At 45.2% G+C, this 21,581-nt stretch overlaps 1 long non-coding RNA gene across 2 annotated transcripts in view; it reads left to right on the top strand.

The window, feature by feature from the left end:
• The window catches only part of LOC132250419 (uncharacterized), a 44,408-nt gene extending 23,205 nt beyond the window's left edge, over positions 1–21,203 (top strand). Inside the window, exons 2-4 of one of the 2 annotated variants that reach the window (XR_009462144.1) lie at positions 1,112–1,204; positions 13,603–13,790; positions 18,623–21,203. This is a non-coding gene — a long non-coding RNA (uncharacterized LOC132250419). The remainder of the gene's footprint in view (positions 1–1,111; positions 1,205–13,602; positions 13,791–18,622) is intronic. The other variant, XR_009462143.1, reaches the window with a different exon arrangement.
• Positions 21,204–21,581: the final 378 nt, after the last annotated feature.

Below are 21,581 nucleotides of genomic sequence, written 5' to 3'. Positions count from 1 at the left end.
CTAATCTCCCACGGTAAAAAATCCCAAGGAACCCAAAAAGTTCATCTTCTGCCCTTCCTTAGCTGCACCGTTGAGGTTGACAACTGTATTATTGCCAAAGACAGTAACTGCCAAAGACAACCACTTTTTTGGCCAACTCCACGGAGGACTTTGAATATTAGGACTGAAGCTTTGAACTTGGCCTTGTATTAAATGAACATCCTTTTGAGCGAGGGGAGCAACAGGCTGGTGTATTTTCAGGTTACAGTTTGCAACCCAAAGCTCAGTAGGACTTCATTTATTAAGTTTATATATGAATAATGAGGACACCCACAGTTACTTTAGACCGTAGAAATATTTTAGGGAGGTGACCCCCTTGTACTTCAAAGCAGAAACTGGCTATTTAATAGCTAACTACTAGATATATCAATTGAACTGAGAGTAGCATGCTACATTATAAGGATTATATAGACATCATTGCTAATAGAGGACATCCAAGTGTAAAAAGGATACATAACTTTTTCAGAACAGTTTTAAAGGAATAACGTGGATTTTGTATAGCAAACAAAAGTGATGCTTTTTGACCTCGAGAAAGCATCTTTTTTGCTGCATTCCTGGGTGTGTAGTGGGTGGCAGAACTTGGTTTTTGGTGGCAGGCTCAGGATTGTAGACGCACCCAGTCACGAAGACAGTCCACCGCCGCTGCGAGCTCCTCCGAGAGTTCAAGTGGGCGAGGTCTGTGGAATAGATGTGAAGGCTCACATCCTGCTGCTAGCCTGCATGGGCGTCTGCACGATTAGAGAGGTATGTAGCTGTGTTAGTCTGAATGATGTTGTGTGAAGGAATTTTGTATTTTATTTGCTTTAAAAAAAATCCATTACATTATATAGACAGACAGCCTATATTAAAAGAAAGTGATCTAGGTTGCAAACTCAAGCCCTCAAAAGTGAACTAATAAGAGAATGAAGGCTGCCTGTGCAACATTCATCTGGCCCTTTTGTGTGTTCGCAAACGATAGTCAAATGATGTAATGACATGCTATTTTTTCCACGCGGCCCTTCCTTCTTTCAGTGCGCGAGATTGCCTGTGATTTCTAAGAGCAGCTATTTAAGGATTTTGCTTTATCTTTCAGGTTCAACACGTGACCGTCGCTTTATTTTACTGTGCATTATTAAAACTCTGCTCTGAAGTGAGTTCTTCGTTTGGGGCCCCTGTACGCATGCAGGTAAGGGTGTGATGGGATCTCATGTGCCTCCTGCCACGCCACGTGTGCAGGCCAGGATGTGCGATGGTGGGATGGCGCATTCAGTGTTATTGCATCCTCTATTGCCAGTGCAGGGAGAGCCCAATCCTGGGCTCCCAGCTGCAGGGGCACCCGATGCATCCCTAGGGCAAGAGATGCAGCTGCTCTCAGCTCCTAGCCTCAGAGATGTGTGAAAACCTCCCGGTGGGATATCAAACCCTGTCCAGCTGGGTCCTGGCACTGGGAGGCATGCATGCGGGAGCCCAGCATCTGCAGCAGTGGGACTTTGGATCAGGGCAGCACCCTACTGCTACTGGGCATGGTGCACCCCTGAGGCTGGGAGCCAGGTAAGCTGATGGGGCTCCCGACTGCAGGGGAGACCCTGCTACACGTGCAAATTAAATGCATTTTTGAGGTCTGACTTTATAGCTGGTTGGAGCTTGTTGTGGTGTGAAAGCTTTGCACGCGGAGCTGGTCTTGCAGTAATTGCATAGTTAACTGGTTAACAGCCCCGATACCTGTAATGCGCAGAGGGGGGCTTTGTGATCAGCATATCTGTGATGCTCATAGCGTCTGACACCCCGCTAAAAATATTCAATGATTTATTTTTACAACACTGCTATTTAAAGGAAGTGGCATTGCTATGCCCATTTTACAGATTGAGAACTGAGAGAAACGATAGTCAAATTTTCTCCGTTGATTTTTTTTTTTTGGATTTTTTTTTTGGGGGGGTGCCAAGTCTGAGACACCAATGACTTGAATTGTTGGAGTATTTAGCAATTGGTTTATTTGCTCAAACCACAGTTCCCACTAACTTTGGAAGCAACTCTGCAAGTCAGACCCCGGCACATCAAGTCTGGCCCCCAGAAAATAAGGAATGCACAACTGATGACTGACTATGAAAAGTTTGGCTTAAGTGATTTGCCGAGTGTTACTTAAGACTCCAGGGCATTGTTGGGGGTAGAATTGGCTTCTCCAGGGCAACGATCTTAACCCGGGTGCCAACCTCTCTCTTCCTACAAGCCCTGTGTCATTCACTGCACACCTTCCACCTTCTGCAAGAAATCAAGCAGGCTCCTTCACTGCCTAACCCTAAGTCTTCTCCCTGAGCAGATCTGTCCTGTGCACTGTATGAGAGACATCCTGTGGAAAAAAAAAATGGCATGTGGTTTTGAAATTAAAGACTACCATCGTGCATAGGCACAAAGAGAGGTGAATTAAGGTTACCTAGACAACCGTTATTTTGGCATCCCTTAACTTTTGACTTTGCAGGATCCTTAAAGTTCTTTTAACATAGATAAAGGCCCATAAAAATCACTGCCTACTAAAATGCTCTCTATTAAAAGGGCATTATTTGTGTTGCAGTGGCAAGCGGCTGAGTTAGGAAATTCCATATTCACAGTCGCTCACCTTTAATTCACCTCCCTTGTGCTCTGAGCAAGGGAGGGGTTTCTGTGGACAAAATGAAAGACTGTAAATGTAAAATGAAAGACTGTTTTTTTACATTTACAAAAAAAGGGCGAATGAAAGCTGCAGAGCTGCCACCTCTTCACATTCGAATACTTCATTTTATAACTTAACAGTCTTTTAATGGTGGGATCTTTTGTACATATTATTTATATTATCAGCTCTAGGAGTCTTAGTCAAGAACCAGGATTTTACTGTGTGAGACGCTCCAAAAATTGCAGAAAAAGGCAATCCCTTCCCCAAAGAGCTTAAAATCAAAGTATAAGACAAGAGACAATGGATTGGTATGAAAAGATGGGACGTGGCGGGGAGGGGAATAAAAGGAAATGATAGTATTTCCCTGTATTGTGTGAGAAAGTGTTGGGCATTGGTCATATAGGCAACCCGGTAGCTGAGCTGCTGCTAGGTGTTTTGTGGGCACCATCCAGGGAAAAAAAAAGATAGCTGTAAGGCAATAAGGAGGTTGGCCCAGAGTGTTTCTGGAGAGCTCCTGCCATGCCGGGTGGACAGTGTGTGGAAAAAGCATGAAGATATTTTCTTGAAAATGTAACAGGTGGGTGATAGATGGGCTGATCAAAGTCAGGAGCTGACATTTTGGTCGAGACTGAGAAATAATGGGTAGGTGGGGGTAGGCCATGCAGGGCCTTGCAAGTGGAGACAGGCAGCTGATGGTTGATGGGGTAGTGAAGGGGGAGCCAGCTGTGGGATGTAAAGAGCAGGGGTGACGTGGTCAGCGCAATGGGGGAGGAAAAATGATCTCAGCAGCAGAGATCTGAATGGATAGCAGCAGGGCAAGATTGCATTTGTCAAGGCCAGAGAAAAGGCTGTTGCAATAATTGACAGGAGACATGGTAAGGCGGAGAGGAGGATTTTAGCTGGGTGGCTGAGTAGGAAAGGCTGCGTCTTGGAGATGTCATGCAGAAAGGAACTGCGAGGCTTAGACTTAGCCTGGATGTGATGGCCAAGAGCAAGGTCAGAGCCAAAGAAAATGTGTAGGTTATGGGGCCTCGGTGACAGGCAGGAACATGGTTTTGTTTGCGGTAATAAAGCAAAGGACACGGGGAGAGAACATGGGGAGCGGAAAATAAAGAGCCCTTTTAGACGTGTGCAGCTGAAGCTGATGGCGAGACGTCCACGGGGTGGTGCTGGAGATGCAAACTGCGGTTTTAGGGCATGGACATATGGCTCATGTGCAGAAGTTTCATAAAACAGGGGGGCAGAGGGTGGGGAGTGGACTGTAACAGTTAAATGTGCATCCACCTGTAGCAATACAGTGAGCTAAATTGCCCCCGCTCTATCTTTGGATGAAGGAGGGTTCAAGTTGGAACATTTTTGCTGTACTTTTGCTAGTTTAGGGCATAGTTTTGGGTGAGAACTAGGTTCATTACTCTCCCCTGCCCAGGAGGTGGGGGGCTCCTGTTCCCTGGAGTGAGGATGGACCACTGGCCCATACGCTGGGTCCAGGGACGGGGAGGTACTTAGCCGGAGGCAGGAACTTGACCTAGCCCTGTTTTATACTGAATACCGCATCTGCCGCTGCTTCAATGCATCACAGGCCCTGCCTTAGACAGCTCATGCTCAGTCATTATTCTGGTACTCTGGTATAGTGTAGCAAAAACTTTCCTTAGGAGAAAAAGATGGAAAATGGCAATGGCAATTTTTGACAGTTTGATCTCATCCAAACTGGTACAGAATTTCAAAAGCCACATGCCGAATCCACACTGGATTTCAAAACCTGCCATAATTGGGGGTTTACAGCTTTTCAAATAAAAGGTACTAAGTGTTTTCTAAGGGAACATGTTAGTCAAGCTAAATATAGACATCATGAAGTGCATAAGCACAGGAGAAACCTACCTTGTGATAAAGGAGGGCAAGGTTTTACAACATAGATTCATAGATTCATAGATGTTAGGGTTGGAAGGGACCTCAATAGATCATTGAGTCCGACCCCCTGCATAGGCAGGAAAGAGTGCTGGGTCTAGATGACCCCAGCTAGATACTCGTCTAACCTCCTCTTGAAGACCCCCAGGGTAGGGGAGAGCACCACCTCCCTTGGGAGCCCGTTCCAGACCTTGGCCACTCGAACTGTGAAGTTCTTCCTAATGTCCAATATAAATCTGCTCTCTGCTAGCTTGTGGCCATTGTTTCTTGTAACCCCCGGGGGCGCCTTGGTGAATAAATCCTCACCAATTCCCTTCTGTGCCCCCGTGATGAACTTATAGGCAGCCACAAGGTCGCCTCTCAACCTTCACTTGTGGAGGCTGAAAAGGTCCAGTTTCTCTAGTCTCTCCTCGTAGGGCTTGGTCTGCAGGCCCTTGACCATACGAGTGGCCCTTCTCTGGACCCTCTCCAGGTTATCCGCATCCTTCTTGAAGTGTGGCGCCCAGAATTGCACGCAGTACTCCAACTGCGGTCTGACCAGCGCCCGATAGAGGGGAAGTATCACCTCCTTGGACCTATTCGTCATGCATCTGCTGATGCACGATAAAGTGCCATTGGCTTTTCTGATGGCTTCGTCACACTGCCGACTCATGTTCATCTTGGAGTCCACTAGGACTCCAAGATCCCTTTCCACCTCTGTGCCACCCAGCAGGTCATTCCCTAGGCTGTAGGTGTGCTGGACATTTTTCCTCCCTAGGTGCAGCACTTTGCATTTCTCCTTGTTGAACTGCATCCTGTTGTTTTCTGCCCACTTGTCCAACCTGTCCAGGTCTGCCTGCAGCTGTTCCCTGCCCTCCGGCGTGTCCACTTCTCCCCATAGCTTTGTGTCATCTGCAAACTTGGACAGAGTACACTTCACTCCCTTGTCCAAGTCGCTGATGAAGACATTGAAGAGTATCGGTCCAAGGACCGAGCCCTGTGGGACCCCACTGCCCACACCCTTCCAGGTCGAGACCGACCCATCCACCACGACTCTCTGGGTGCGGCCCTCTAGCCAATTCGCCACCTACCGGACTGTGTAGTCATACAAGTCACAGCCTCTTAACTTGTTCACCAGTATGGGGTGGGATACCGTATCGAAGGCCTTCCTGAAGTCTAAGTATACGACATCCACCCCTCCTCCTGTGTCCAGGCGTTTCGTAACCTGGTCATAGAAAGAGACTAGATTGGTCAGGCACGATCTGCCCGCCACAAACCCATGCTGGTTTCCCCTCAGCATAATTTGCCCTGCTGGGCTCTCGCAAATGTGAGCCTTGATAATTTTTTCAAAGACTTTGCCAAAGATGGAGGTGAGACTGACTGGCCTATAGTTGCCCGGGTCCTCCTTCCTCCCCTTTTTGAAAATGGGGACCACATTGGCCCTTTTCCAGTCCTCTGGGACTTGGCCCGTGCGCCACGAGCGTTCAAATATTCCTGCCAGTGGCTGCGCAATGATGTCGGCCAGTGCCTTCAGCACCCTCGGATGGAGCCCATCCGGGCCTGCCGACTTAAAGGCATCCAGTTCCTCCGAGTGACTCTGCACCACCTCAGGATCTACGTATGGAAGTCTGGCGCCTTGCTGCTGCCTCTCTACAACCCCAGTGAGAGACTTGTCGTGCCCCTCGCTTAGGAACACTGAGGCAAAGAACTCGTTGAGGAGTTCAGCCTTGTCCCCCCTGTCTGTCACCAATTGTTTCTGCCCATTTAGCAGGGGTCCTATTCCTCCCTGGGCCTTCCTTTTACTCCCAATATATCTAAAAAACAATTTCTTGTTGTCTTTTACTTGGGTTGCCATCCTCAGCTCCATGGTAGCTTTGGCCCGCCTAACTGCCTCCCTACAAGCACGAGCAGAGGAGGTATATTCATCTTTAGTGATCTCACCCTGTTTCCACTTTTTATGTGCTCCCCTTTTGTCCCGTAGGCTGCCCTGGATTTCTCTGGTCAGCCATGGAAGCCTCCTGGCCCCTTTCCCTCTTTTGCCTCGCTCGGGGATCGTCTTGCTTTGTGCCCGAAAGATCGTTTCCTTAAGGCACAGCCACCCTTCTTGGGCTCCCATCCCTTCAAAACTCCTACTCTGCAGTGCGTCCTTGACTAATCGCCTGAGTGCATTGAGATCAGCTTTCCTAAAGTCTAGCACTTGCACCCTACTAGTTACCTTACCCACTCGCCGTCTTATGGTGAATTCTATTATTAGGTGATCACTGTCCCCCAGATGGCTACTGATCTGGAGGTCCCCTGCCATGTCATCCCCCTTTGCCAATACCAGATCCAGTAAGGTATTCCCCCTAGTGGGACCGTGTACTTCCTGTGTCAGGTGGAGGTCCTGTACACAGGTTAGAAACCTGCATGAGCGGTGGGACTTTGCTGTCTGCGTCTCCCAGCAGATGTCCGGGTAGTTTAGGTCCCCCATGACTACCGCCTCTTTAGCTTTTATGGTCTCCGAGAGTTGCCTCAGGAGCCCCGCATCTCTTTCTTCCCCTTGGTGTGGGGGTCTGTAGCAGACCCCTACCACCAAATCCCTTTCTCCTTGCCCCCCATGTAGCCTAACCCACAATCCTTCTATTTCCTCATCCTTCGATTCCGTCTTGATGAGGGTTGATGTATATTGCTCATTGACATAGAGCGCAACCCCTCCCCCTTTCTTCCCCGACCTGTCCTTTCTGTACAATCTATAGCCCTCAATATGTACTGCCCAGTCGTGGGATGAATCCCACCAGGTTTCTGTTAGCCCCACTAAGTCATAGGTGTTTAGTGCAAGCAGGAGCGCTCGTTCATCCTGTTTGTTTCCCATGCTCCTAGGATTAGTATATAGGCACTTGAGCCCTGCGACTGGTGCCTTTGCTGCCAGCAAAGGCACCATTTGCAAAGGCAAATGTCTTTGGAGGAGCATGTCAGCTCCTCCAAAGTTACTGCCCCAGGGCATGCCGTGGTAGATGAAAGCTAACTGTCCCTAGGCTCATCTGCACATGCGCTTTAATGTGCATGAGCCTGTTTTAATGTGCCGAAAACCCATGTGCTTTCACTAATGCACCTGAAAATAGGCTAATGCACCTTTTCCCAGTTCCTCACAATAGAGGGTGCCTACTTATACACAGCAGGGAGTCTGCTCCGACATGCTGTAATTGCAGCGTGTTGGAGCAGACTCAATTAATCATCACGTGTATAAATGCCTGGAGGTACTAAACTCCAATGCACACTACCAAAAGCACATTTATTAATGTGTAGACGTGTCCACCCCAGGCTAACCTCCGTTTTCCACGGGGTAAAGGTGTGTAACCCATCACTTATTGTGAGAGTAGCTTACACACTGGAATTCATCGTGTTAATGTGTTTGTGTGCCCAGACCCCATGATAATTACTTGGACTGCGTTAGTGCCTCCAGGCCCCAAATGACACGATGATCCTATTCTGCTAGTTATTAAGCAAACATAATGAGGGTCAAGAGCTTAATGTCTAAATATGCAAGGCAAGCAGAAGATGGGAAGAGACCTGGAGACGGGGGGTAATTTGCACCAGCCGACAAGTTGCTAAGTGGCAGAGCCAACAAGGGAGCCGACAAACAGCCCAGTCCCTCTCCACTGGACCCACCCAGCCTTTGTTTTGGTTCAGACTTGTACATGCCCTTTATTCATACACGTTTGCATGCCTATATCACATGTGAGGGTGCACAGTTTCTTCTAAAAGGAAAGGCAGAAGGCAGGCAGTAGCATAGCTGAGAGCTGGGGGGGAAGAGGAGGAGAGGCAGTCCTGATTTCACTTCCCAAAATTTCCCTGACTGGACCAGGAAGGTTGGACTGGGACCCATCTACTAAATATATCAATTGAACTGAGAGTAGCATGCTACATTATAAAGATTTTGCATGCCCTCTTGCAAAACCAGCTAACATTGCACATTGAGAATAAACCCGATGTGTGACAATTTCTTGATTATAGTATAAACAGGGCAACTTGGAAGAAAGTTTTCCAAGCCTCAAAAGACTTTGGTCTGAATTGTAGCAGAAGGCTCAAGAAAGGTGGGGAGAAGTTGCTTTCTTTATCTTGCTTGTTCTCTTAAATCACTACAGAAATATAGATGAACTTGAACCCAAATCCCCAACTCAACCATCTTGATCCTTGAGGAAGGTTCAGATCTTGTCTGTTTCTACGCAGAACCCTAAACTAATGCTGAGAAAAATGGCATCCTGCTTTTGTCTTCATGAGTGTCCTAAAGTTGATGATCTTATTAATCTCTCTGGTGATAATGGTTAGGCAGATTGGTAATTATAGATTCCTAGATTCATAGATGTTAGGGCTGGAAGGGACCTCAATAGATCATCGAGTCCGACCCCCTGCATAGGCAGGAAAGAGTGCTGGGTCTAGATGACCCCAGCTAGATGCATATCCAATCTCCTCTTGAAGACCCCCAGGGTAGGGGAGAGCACCTCCTCCCTTGGGAGCCCATTCCAGACCTTGGCCACTCAAACTGTGAAGAAGTTCTTCCTAATGTCCAGTCTAAATCTGCTCTCTGCTAGCTTGTGGTCATTATTTCTTGTAACCCCCGGGGGTGCCTTGGTGAATAAATGCTCAACAATTCCCTTCTGTGCCCCCGTGATGAACTTATAGGCAGCCACAAGGTCGCCTCTCAACCTTCTCTTGTGGAGGCTGAAAAGGTCCAGGTTCTCTAGTCTCTCCTTGTAGGGCTTGGTCTGCAGGCCCTTGACCATACGAGTGGCCTTTCTCTGGACCCTCTCCAGGTTATCCACATCCCTCTTGAAGTGTGGTGCCCAGAATTGCACGCAGTACTCCAACTGTGGTCTGACCAGCGCCCGATAGAGGGGAAGTATCACCTCCTTGGACCTATTCGTCATGCATCTGCTGATGCACGATAAAGTGCCATTGGCTTTTCTGATGGCTTCGTCACACTGCCGGCTCATGTTCATCTTGGAGGCCACTAGGACTCTGAGATCCCTTTCCACTTCCGTGCCACCCAGCAGGTGTAGGTGTGCTGGACATTTTTCCTCCCTAGGTGCAGCACTTTGCATTTCTCCTTGTTGAACTGCATCCTGTTGTTTTCTGCCCACTTGTCCAACCTATCCAGGTCTGCTTGCAGCTGTTCCCTGCCCTCCGGCGTGTCCACTTCTCCCCACAGCTTTGTGTCATCTGCAAACTTGGACAGAGTACATTTGACTCCCTCGTCCAAGTCGCTGATGAAGACATTAAAGAGTATCGGTCCAAAGACCGAGCCCTGTGGGACCCCACTGCCCACACCCTTCCAGGTCCAAACTGACCCATCCACCACGACTCTCTGGGTGCGACCCTCCAGCCAATTCGCCACCCACCGGACTGTGCAGTCATCCAAGTCACAGCCTCTTAACTTGTTCACCAGTATGGGGTGGGATACCGTATCGAAGGCCTTCCTGAAGTCCAAGTATATGACGTCAACCCCTCCTCCTGTGTCCAGGTGTTTTGTAACCTGGTCATAGAAGGAGACTAGATTAGTCAGGCACAATCTGCCTGCCATGAACCCATGCTGGTTTCCCCTCAGCATAATTTGTCCTGCCGGGCTCTCGCAAATGTGAGCCTTGATAATTTTTTCAAAGACTTTGCCAAGGATGGAGGTGAGACTGACCGGCCTATAGTTGCCCAGGTCCTCCTTCCTCCCCTTCTTGAAAATGGGGACCACATTGGCCCTTTTCCAGTCCTCCGGGACTTGGCCCGTGTGCCACGAGTGTTCAAATATTACTGCCGGTGGCTGTGCAATGACGTCGGCCAGTGCCTTCAGTACCCTTGGATGGAGCCCATCCGGGCCTGCCGACTTAAAGGCACCCAGTTCTTCCAAGTGACTCTGCACCATCTCAGGGTCTACGCATGGCAGTCTGGCGCCTTGCTGCTGCCTCTCTACAACCCCAGTGAGAGACTTGTCGTGCCCGTCGCTTAGGAACACTGAGTCAAAGAACTCGTTGAGGAGTTCAGCCTTGTCCCTCCTGTCTGTCACCAATTGCTTCTGCCCATTTAGCAGTGGTCCTATTCCTCCCTGGGCCTTCCTTTTACTCCCAATATATCTGAAAAACAATTTCTTGTTATCGTTTACTTGGGATGCCATCCTCAGCTCCATGGTAGCTTTGTCCCGTCTAACTGCCTCCCTACAAGTGTGAGCAGAGGAGGTATACTCCTCTTTGGTAATCTCTCCCCGTTTCCACTTTTTATATGCTCCCCTTTATGATTATGTTAATCATAATCCTTTTTGCTACTTCACCTTATCTATTTCTTGTATCCACCTGTATCTCTCATTATATTCTTATTTCTTTTATGGTGATGCCGACTTATTTCCATTACAGTGGTGCCACCCAATTGGGGCATCATTATGCTAGGTTCTTTTATAAACTTAGGAAAAAGGCAAGCCTCTGTCCCCAAAATCGTATGAACTAAGTAAACAAGGCAAGGTGGAAGAGAGGTAGTATTGTCCTCATATTACTAAAGGGGAATTGATCCACGAGAATATTAAAAGCTTGCCTGAGGCAGCACAGGAAATCTCTGGCTGAGCTCTGAACTGAACCCAGACTTTTTGAATTCCAGTTCAGTGCATCCTTGTGATCTAAGGGGAAGACGCTCTCTGCCACCCTTTCCTGGTGAGTCCTGCATGCAGCACTGTTGATGACTGGCAATGTGACAGTGAAGCTTCGTGTGCAGCACTATTGCTGGGGTTGCTAACTGAGGAGTGAACCGTGCAAGGCCGAGACCTGCCACACTTGCTCCCTAACTGAAAGTAGCGTAGGTGTGTCAGCAGTGCTGCCTGGCTCACCCACCAAGGCTATGCTCTGGTGTTGGTGTGGGACTGAACAGGGTACGTCTCAGCTGGGCACTTGTGCCAGAGTTGGGTGGGGTACACTTATCTTTAGGGTATGTCTGTATGGCATTAGGGTATGAAACATGTCACTACCCAGCACCAGTTCAGCTCTGACTGTCATCGCTAGGTTTGGAGCCTGGAGACCCCAATCTGGCATCATGGCTAGAGGTGGCAGTATGGTGAGAGATGATACGGAGATGGCATTGCAGCCGGAGATAACAACAAGGTGAAAGAGGATGTCCTTGTGAAGAGATGCTACCCACACAAGCTTGTCCTTCTCTTCGTTGGAGTCACACCGGCCACATTGAATTTCTGAGCTCTGATACTTGCCTAAACCCTGGCGATAAACCATGAATGAGATGCACCAGAGGGGAAAAAAGGAGGACATGAGTTATCAAAGGAACATTTGTCCAGCAGACATTTGTGCTGACATCTGGGGAAACTGAGGCAAAGACTATTACCCAACTGACTTACTCAAGCCAGCACTATTTGGCAATTTTTAAAGGAATCTTTATATAATTGAATCCAGCTTTTGTCACTGGTGACAGTGCGTAGGAGAAGGGTTAAAAGTGTCTTTAATCCCAAGGCCATCCTTCCTTAAACACGTTAGCCTGCCTATATAGTAAACCCTTCAGGGCTGGAGTTATGTACTCTTTTTGCATGAATAGAAGTACCCAGAAGGTAGCCGTGCCAGTTTTACTCCTGTGAGGATGATAACATGTTTGAATAAAGTTTAGTAATCAGCTTGAGGTATTTAAAAGGAGGATAGCTTTCACTTAAGAGCAGACCACCAAGCTCTGTGAGATTATTGTTACCTGTCGGAAAGAATCCTTGACCAAGGGATCCCTTTGGACTCAGTATGATATTCAACAAAGCATGTCTATTTGGAGGTACTTTCCTGCCCTGGATCAAGCCCAACATCCCATTTCTGTTTAATACAATACACAGCGGGATTCTAGATGCTAAGGAAATACATTCTTTCCAAGTAGTTGTCGAAATGGCTGAGTCTAGGGAAATATATAGCGATAGTTGTAAGCTGAAAGTCAGTCTGGGGCATGTTGTTCTTAGGAGGATGAGTAATTTATTAACAGACTTGCATATTCCTTTAATGATTCCAACGAGAGCAATGCAAACGGTGACTGAGTCAACATGCATTTTGGAGTCGTCTTTTAATTTAAGGGTGGAATTTTCCAAAAGGATTAAGTGTTGACTTAATTCCACTTTCCCGAAAGGCAGCGGGAGACTACCATAGAAAAAGAATTAAGGGGATACTAAACACATTTGAAAAAACAAGCTATAAATTAATAAGTATGTGCTTTCATTATATTTGTGATATATTTCTGTTAAAGCCCATTTATCCAGGCAGGCTATTTCAGATCATCAGGTGCTTCCTCCCATTCTCTTTCAAGAAAGGATTATTGAAAACATAGAGCTGAAACTCCTCAGGGCAGGAAATTATTTCTTCTGTGTTTTTGTATGCATCCCAGTACACAGTCACTATTTAATATGCAATAAATAATAATGGCCATGTTTCCAAAGATGGTTACATTACATTTGGTGCCTCAATCTATATTTCGGCAACTGAATGCCATTTCAGTTATTTAACCACTACTTAGGTAGCTAAAACAGATATTAAATACATAAATATGGATTTAGCTGCCTAACTATAAGCATGCATGCAGAGAATAACCATAGAATAACTTCCACAATTAAATTTCTGTCTGTAATTTGACCAGGTTGGGCCTGATCCTCATCTCGTTTAAACTGGTGCAGCTTCCTTGAGACTTACGCTGGCTTACTCCCGCTGAAGGTTTAGTCCATTACTTGGTTTTGGTTAAACGTAATCTTCACACTATGATTGTTTTTGATTAGTGTGCATCATATCTGTGAGAAGTAACCAAGCAAAACCAGCAAGGAAAATCGTGGGTAAAATCTTGCCAGACTGAAGCCAATTGGGATTTTGCAGTTGGTGGAGCCAGTATTTCAACCTTTTACTTTTTCTGTTTCATTATTTTAAAGAACTTGATTAACTTGATTGACTTGATTAACTTCACTGGCACATTGATATTCCGTTTTTGCAGTCTAAAGACAACATCTGTGCCAGATGCTCCAATGCTAGTCTGCATCTGAAATTTGCTTCTATTTTTTTCCTCTCTCTCTCTCCAAGGTTTACAGGACTTGTCTTTCTGGCTGTAACACTTGCTGGAACTGAGACTTTCTCAAACCTCCCAGCGAAGCAGTTCAGCGTGTACTATGGGACAACCTCTGAATTCCAATGACTGCAATGCTGAACTGCCCGGAGGGATTTCGTCCTCAAATTTAAGTCATTCAGGAGACGGTAAATACATGCAAGAGGTATTTTAGGCAATGCAATATATAGACTTCTCCAACAAAAATCCCACCAAGAGTCTTTCATCAAGTTCTTCAGGTCTTGGCCTTTTTTTTTTTTTAGTGGATATAACTTTCTGTTGAATTCATGAGACTATTATAATTTGGCATTCCAATTGCAAAAGTACTCTGATTCTCCAACCAAAGCCACAACTTTATTTTGTTAGGTGCGGTACTAACTTATAAAAAAAATGAATGAAAGAGGTTACAATCTAAGAATGCAAATGATTTAAAATGGGGGAGAGAAGGATACAGTCCAATAGGTATACTGTAATATTTTTGTAATAAAATGATAAAGGAAGAATCAGCTATACCCATCTGCCCTTCCACGTGCTTATCATTGACTGGGTAATTTCTCATAGGCACTGCAGCAAAAATGGGTCTCAAGAAGGGATTTGAGGAAAGATTTAGAGAGGGATTTGAAATGTTTGGCCAGCTTTCCCAGTAACGATTGTTAACCTGAGACTTCTAACTCTTGTATTTGTTAGAAGTTTTGATCATGTCTCTATCGTTCCTTGGATATAAGCTCCACGCGTGGTTTTGAATGTTGCTTTATGCAGTTTATATTTGCCTGTTCTACATTGTAAATCTGAGTTTGGATGCATGTTAAGACAAGTCATGCTTCGTCTAGGCTTACAGGAGTGATGCATTATCTCTACCTGTGCCCATATGTCTACATCTATAGCGACATAGGTCCATCTGGGGATCCAGCCTTCATACTAGTTTTTCATTGAGTTGCTTTACCAAAAATCTGGAATTCTTTGAAGAATGAAATGCTAAAATATAAATCATATTCCTTTTCATAACTGTCAACACAAGAACTTTCTTCGATAAAGACATAAAAAATTATCTCTGGTTGCTGTATTTCATCTGATACTCACAGGCCTCTTAAAGTCACAGGCAGCATTGCATTATCTCATGGTTATAGCTTTTGTTCAAATTCTTTAACCGGGTTTTTTTGTTTGTTTGTTTTTTTGTCAGAGTAATAGCGGGAAAGGGGAAAAAAGGTTATTTTGCCAACATTTCAGCCATCATGCAGTATAACTTTCGGAGCCATCCTTCCCTGTATCTCAGTGCATGTGGCTTCCTGACAGCAGTTAGGTTCCTGGATAGCATTTAATTGAAAGGATCACCTGCACCAAATAGAAAAGGTGACTTCTAGAGTAAACATCCAGACATGCACAAAGCGCCTTTCTTAGTGGTATTGTTCTCATAATTTAAACTATTTTCTTTTAAGTGCCAAAACTTCTAGGCACGGGAGAATGTGTCCAAGATTTCGATTCTTTGAAAGCCAGACCACTGACAGGTACTTGTGAACAGCGTGGAAACTATAAATATACCAATCACCTCCCCAGGTGCTGTGCATTAGAAACAGATGCACCTGCAGTTTTAAGGTTGAAGACATTAAATCAGTTGTATCCTCAGTACCCCCAGGATCAGTTTTCAAAAGGTTATTGTCCAAGTGTAACCAGTTGAAAGCCCATCATGCACTCAGATTGCCATATATGGTCCTAAGCAACTTTTTACTTCTTTTTTTTCTGTAAGCAGAATAATGGAAACATCCATTTCTCAAGAAAAGTTGGAAGCAAAGTCCTCCATAGAAAGCTGCTACTGTACTCTATTTTCTCCCCCCCCCCCCCCGTTTGCCTATTTATATTTGAGTGGGTGTCACCATTTGAATCAAAGACCAGAATTGCCAGTATGATATGGAAACCCAGTGAATAGCCTTAATATGTATCATTAATCCCACTTTGTGCCTTGAATTGCCTTTATGTTTAGCCAGAATGGGCAAGTTTGGAAACAGGGTACAGATTTGCTTCTTTCATTGAAAACCTTATCATGTGCTGATGGCTCCTGTAGCAAAATAAATAAATAATTGGAGTCCCTCCAATTAGCGTTGGCCAAAGCATTGAATTGTGGTTAGAATTGTTCCTTCTGACATAATTACAGTATCCGGAGTCCCTCATTCATTGGGAAATATAGTGTCAAACAGTAAAATAATTAGCGTGGATTGTAAGATCGCCATTAACATTCTACTGACTAATTAGGTAATTGTCACTGGCACAGCAATACCTATTAGGGAGCGTGCAATTTGTGGAAGAAGTTTTGACGGAACAGACTGCAGGTGCAGATGGGCTAGCAGCAGGACTCTTACACAGTGTAAACAAAGGTATTTTAATTAGCCATGTGACCCTGATCATTGGTCAAAGGTAGGGCTTGTTCACTCATCTTCCCACCGCACACTTCCTTTTCTAATTTTCAGGTATGATGTTGTAATGCTCCCCCCCATGTTAAATTCCATAAAAGCTCAACTGCAACTGAATCCAAATCTTGATTTTTGCCATTTAATTTGAGTCTTGGGTAAATGAATACTATATTACATTTATCTGAGAAATTCAGTGTAGTTTCCAGCCTGTTTTCAGTTTGTAAATCCTAATTTTTGACACACGACCTTCCTGCTAAAAGTACATTTATGAGCTGGGAGAAGCGTATCTGATCATCGAGCCTGTTCTGCAGCGTGTATGCCCTCATTCTGCGCAGAGTTATGTTTTTAACACGACAAAAAGAGAATTGCAGCTGGTATGATAGAAATTGCACCATTTGCCAGTGAATTGAGGGTGTAACCCAACACAAATCACAGCTGAGATGAATTTAAATTAGGCAAATAGTGGTCATAAGAGAGCCAATCTCAGTTTATATGAATTACATCATAGTCACAGTAGGGGAAAAAAATCTATTAAGTCATCTATTCCATTTGCCATGGTGGGATTGCTGCATATATTAGATGTTGTAGGACTAGGTAATGCACACAGCAATCAAGGCAAAATGAGATATAAGCTCACTAACATATCTGTATTTCATCTCGTTTACTGGGCAGGAAATGAAAAGCAAGTACCCAAAATAGTACTCTGGGGGAAAACACTTTTGTACTTCTGTTCTTTATATTGAGGGAGACATAGACTGTTTTTGAATGAATTATTAAGTTCTGATTCTCAGGAAAGTTATCACCTAAAACAGTATCTGTTTAACTATTCTGCTCCAAGCTGCGTGTAGTTGTTTAACCTCCAGTCTGGCAAACAGCTATGCGTATGCTATTTTATTATACCGGTAGTCCTGTTGCATTCAGCAGGATTGCATTTTTGTCGCATTTTGGTTGTATATTGCTTAAACAATGGGGCCCTGGTCTGCAGCGGGTAGCTCAACCTGCTCCTCTACTACAAATAGTAAAAAATATCTTTTCTCTTCTTTTTAGCCTTGTTAGTGCTGCAAAAAATCACAAAACATTAGGAATAAGATTCAGGTGTACACATCCTCTAGAACTGCTAACGGAGGTCTCATCTCGTACATGCGTGTGTGCATACATACATGCATGCCCAAAAGCTTGCTAAGAAGAATTTTTCCAACTATTTGGGTTGGTGTAATAAAAGATATTGGACTTACGCAAAGAACCTTGCCTGCCTGTGTCCTTAGACCAACACGGCTACAACCTAAAGCCCTGCATACATACCATTAACTTCAAGCATGAAAATAGTTATAAATGCAGGTAAACATACAGATGGTAACAAAGGCAGAATGTGATGCTATATCTCTCCTACTCTGATGATGCATGAATATGAATCATGACTTTTAACTTCTCAGATTCCAGATTTGCATGGTTAGACAACAGGTTTTTTTACCTAGAGCATGAGCAGATTGGTGCTGGAAGAAAATACACGTGGAATCCTGCAGGGCCATTTTTATTGCCACCTTTGAGAGTAAATTCACCAAGTAGAGCTTCCTGTTATAAACCACTACTAAGTTACTAAAGTACAGGTGCTCTAATACCGCAGTGAGGGTTATGGTATAAAACCCCACTCAAAATACCCTGTATGCAGTTCTCAATAACTCCTCATTTCACAGCTGCCGCTGGACAGCTTCAAAATTGAAAAATGTGCTATGACATGACCAAACTATATTCCTACCCTGGTTGTAGCCTAAATGTATATACTGTAATGTTTTTCCTTTAAAAGCTCACCATCTAAAAACATGAATATTCATCGAATCAATGGTAATAAATAAACTTCTTTTATTATCAGATTAAGTACCTTTGGCAATACTCTTTCGTTTCAAGAGTCAGCTGGCTTATGTCACGGCTTTCTGATGAATGCGAGTGTGTTTTCCACTTCTACCAGGCAAGGGCTATAGAGACCTTATTGTCTGAGTGTGAAATAATGTATACTTGTTGGTTAATGAGTTCAGCCACCAGGAGATAATCCTCAAGTGACATTATGCCTGTCTGTGTTAAGAAATAAATAAATAAAGGCTAAAACGAATGCAAGTACTAAACACGCATTATATCTCTCCTCCTGGTGCTGGGTTTGATTAGGAAGCCTGTTGCCTACCGTAGTTGGTAGATTCGCACATTAATAACATTATACGGGGATAATGTCTTTCTAAGCTGATATGGAGTTTAAAAGCTGGTACTTATTTTGCAATCCAGATTCAGTCTACTGGTCAGTCCTCTCTGGATTACTGCTACATTATGTAATGTGGTCTCTTGTATTTCTCGTTATGCGGTTAACACGCTGGACTGAGTTTTCCAGTGCAGTTTGGTAAACCTGAATTAATGAGGAAAATAAAACCCATCATAATAAATCCTATCTGAATTCTGAATGCCTTTCCTACTTAGTATGAAACATGTAAAATTTAAGTTTTAAGGCCCAATTAAGCATATGAATAACGAAACTTATATACTTTGGTCTTTCAGGGTTAGCCTCTGATTTGAAAACACATTAACTGCCTTTTCTATTCCGTTTCAGTATTGTCTGCATGCACTTTCATTGGAGAGGAATCCCATCAAAGCTGCAACTCCTTCTTCCATAGCACATCTTGTTGCCTCCACTGCAAAACCTGCTGCGGAAGTGTTTTAAGAATGGGTGAAGGATTTGTGACCTAATAATGATGTAGGTAATTAATAAACCAGCGTACAACTGCTAATTGCCATCTTGCACCAGAAAAACGTACTGTCTTTACGTCTTAACTTCAGAGTATTCTTGATGTGATATACTGGGGCACGTCAGTTTACTTTCTCCAGAAGCTTGGAAAAATAGACTGTAATTTCATTAGAAAGTTGCACGTGTTGAACAGCCTATGTATGTGTTAATAGCTAGTATGAATTTCACTTGTATTTCAGTCTTGGGAAAAGTTTTAATTTAGAAGTAAATAGCTGGAATGTGTGTATTAAAGACATGTCCAATGTATATCACAGACAATATTATTTCCAGTAAAATGCAGGATTTTGGCCTGAATCCAATTGTGTCATTTGTTTAGATTCTTAGGCCTTGTTCATTGACTTGGCGTGCTTGTTTTTCTTGGTGGTACATTTTTAACTCAGCCTGAAAGTCCTGTGTGTTCTGGGCTACAAGTAGGGAAATAACTTTGGCACAAGTGGGTACAACTCAATAATTTCAGTGGGGACTGATTTATCAGGGTTGATTTGGTTGTGGGATTAGGACTCCTGGGTTCCCATCACTGCTATTTACTTGTTGGGCCTGAAAAACCATAGCCACTCAGCCATCCTTAACCCGTTATTTTGCAAGGCATGTACATGAAAACATTGTTAGAGTTCATGATTTGCATCGCTGAACAATCATATAAATGACAGTTTTACTCTCTCAATATTAGACAGACTGCTCAATTAGTCCTTAGGGGCATGCGAAAGGGGCTGTATTCAATTTGGATTCAGATTCGGGCTGAATCAGGGACAGTGATTTGATTCGTTGATTCAGATTACTGTCCCTGATTCGATTCGGCCAGATCCGAATCTGAAGATTCGATGTTTCGCACAGCCCTATTAGTCCTCTGTGCACAAATATAAATCTGCTGTCAACTAATGGGTTTGATGTGTGCGTGACTCTGCTGACCCTACTTTAGTCATTTCTGATACATGCCAATGTAAGCACGGGCAGAATCAGGGCAAATATTTAGAATATGAAAAGTTTTCTCTTAATATTTCCTTCACCAAGCTCTATATAGTGATCCTGTATTAGTACATTCCTAGTATGGCTGCATTTGGATTTAAATTACAGTAGTTCAATTGTCAACTGTACAATCAACTCTAACCTAAGTGACATTTTGTTTTACTTAATTTTAGTTAGGATGACTTTTCCCATTCAACTCTTCCTTGGCCTCAGAGATGGACTGCTCAAATATGGTGTCAGTCAAGTATACATCTTCATTTGAAAATGAAAGTGAAACACTGGATTTTTTTTTATCTAAAGAAAATATAGACCAGGTACAGATGTTCAAAAAGGCTGAGGCAGAAGCGATCTAAGGTTTGCACTTTACGTGCTGTAGGTTGGGTTAGGAGTAAACAGAATAGATATTGCCCTTTGGTGGAGGGGGTGATGCAGACTGCCTGTACTAGCCACGGCCAGCAAGTTGAGGGCACTTGCACGCTTCCCAGCCTACCCCACAGGCTTCCCAGGCTGATGGAGCTTCCTGAGTGCAGCTAAATGGCTGAGCCACACCAACTGGGTGGTGGGCACAGGCAAGCATGCCCCGTCCTTCTGCCATGTTACCGCAGACCCTCCCCTGCACCCAACCCTAGGCTTCCAGGAGAGCCACTGAGCAAAGCACCCGCCATCATGATTTGCATGTGCCTCCGTGTCCTGGCATGCCTGCACCTCACCATTGCATCCCGCCAAGCAGAGAGACCCAAGGACTACTTTTCCATCATCCTGTAGGGCATCGTTGACCACCGGTACCACTTCACCCACATCTTTGCTGGCTGGATGAGCAATGCCTATGATGCCTGCATCTTCTTCAACTCCCTGGGCTGGTAGAGAGCAGGTGCTACGCTCCCCGCTTTCATCATCAGCAATGCCACCTCATTGCCAGGGACCTGGCTTACCCCCTCCTGCCCTAGCTGATGAAGCCCTATGGGGGCAGCTGAACCATCAAAAGGAGCATTTCCACTATTGCCTGAGCAGGTGCTGCATGACAGTGGAGTGCACCTTCAGCTGCCTCTAGGCATGCTGGCAGGCTCTCAGGTGGGTACCTCTGCAACATCTGTGAGACCAGGGAGAAAGTCTTCCATGAAGCCTGGGCCAAGGGGGCAGGACACATAGACTGGACATGGCAGCATGAGCATATGCAGCACAGGGATGGGGCGAGGATGAGCCCTTCACTGCTGTGCCCTGGCACTGAGCCATGGGTCTCCTGCCCCGGGCTCCTCTGACCCTGTGTCCTGCCCACAACCCAGCTTGTCCAGGCACTGTTCCCCTTTCCCTCACCCCTTGTCCCTCCCCACAAGGCACACACCGGGGTGCAGGGGAATGCAGTGCAAGGAATAGTTTAAAATGTCACAGCTGCCAAACGCTCTGTGTGTTTAAGAAATAAAACCGGTTGAGCATTGCCTGTCTCAGGTTGGTTCCTCTTCCCAATGAGCACAAATCAGCAAACCTTTGTGGGGTGGGGGGTGAGAAAGAGGTGAAAGAAGCTGGAAGGGGTGGTTAGGATGGGGAGGGGAGAGGTGGTGGGGTCAGGGGGAATGCTGCAGGGGCTGAACTCAAAAATGCAAAACCCTGAAAGGGAGGCATGGGGTACAGGGGGCTTTTCACTTGGTGCACTACTCCGTGAAATTGGGAGCGAAGAGCAGGGGCTTCTCTGTGTAGGAGCTGGGCAGGGGGTGACTCCGGACCCACTGTCTGCATCAGGGAGATGTGGAGCAGGGGTGGGAGCAGTCCTCCCTGGCCAGCACCCACGGGTCCCTCCGAT

The sequence above is a fragment of the Alligator mississippiensis genome, chromosome 4, assembly GCF_030867095.1.
Source record: "Alligator mississippiensis isolate rAllMis1 chromosome 4, rAllMis1, whole genome shotgun sequence".
Lineage (NCBI taxonomy): Eukaryota > Metazoa > Chordata > Crocodylia > Alligatoridae > Alligator > Alligator mississippiensis.
Note: the sequence above shows the minus strand (reverse complement) of the source record. Positions and strands in the feature narration are given on the sequence as shown.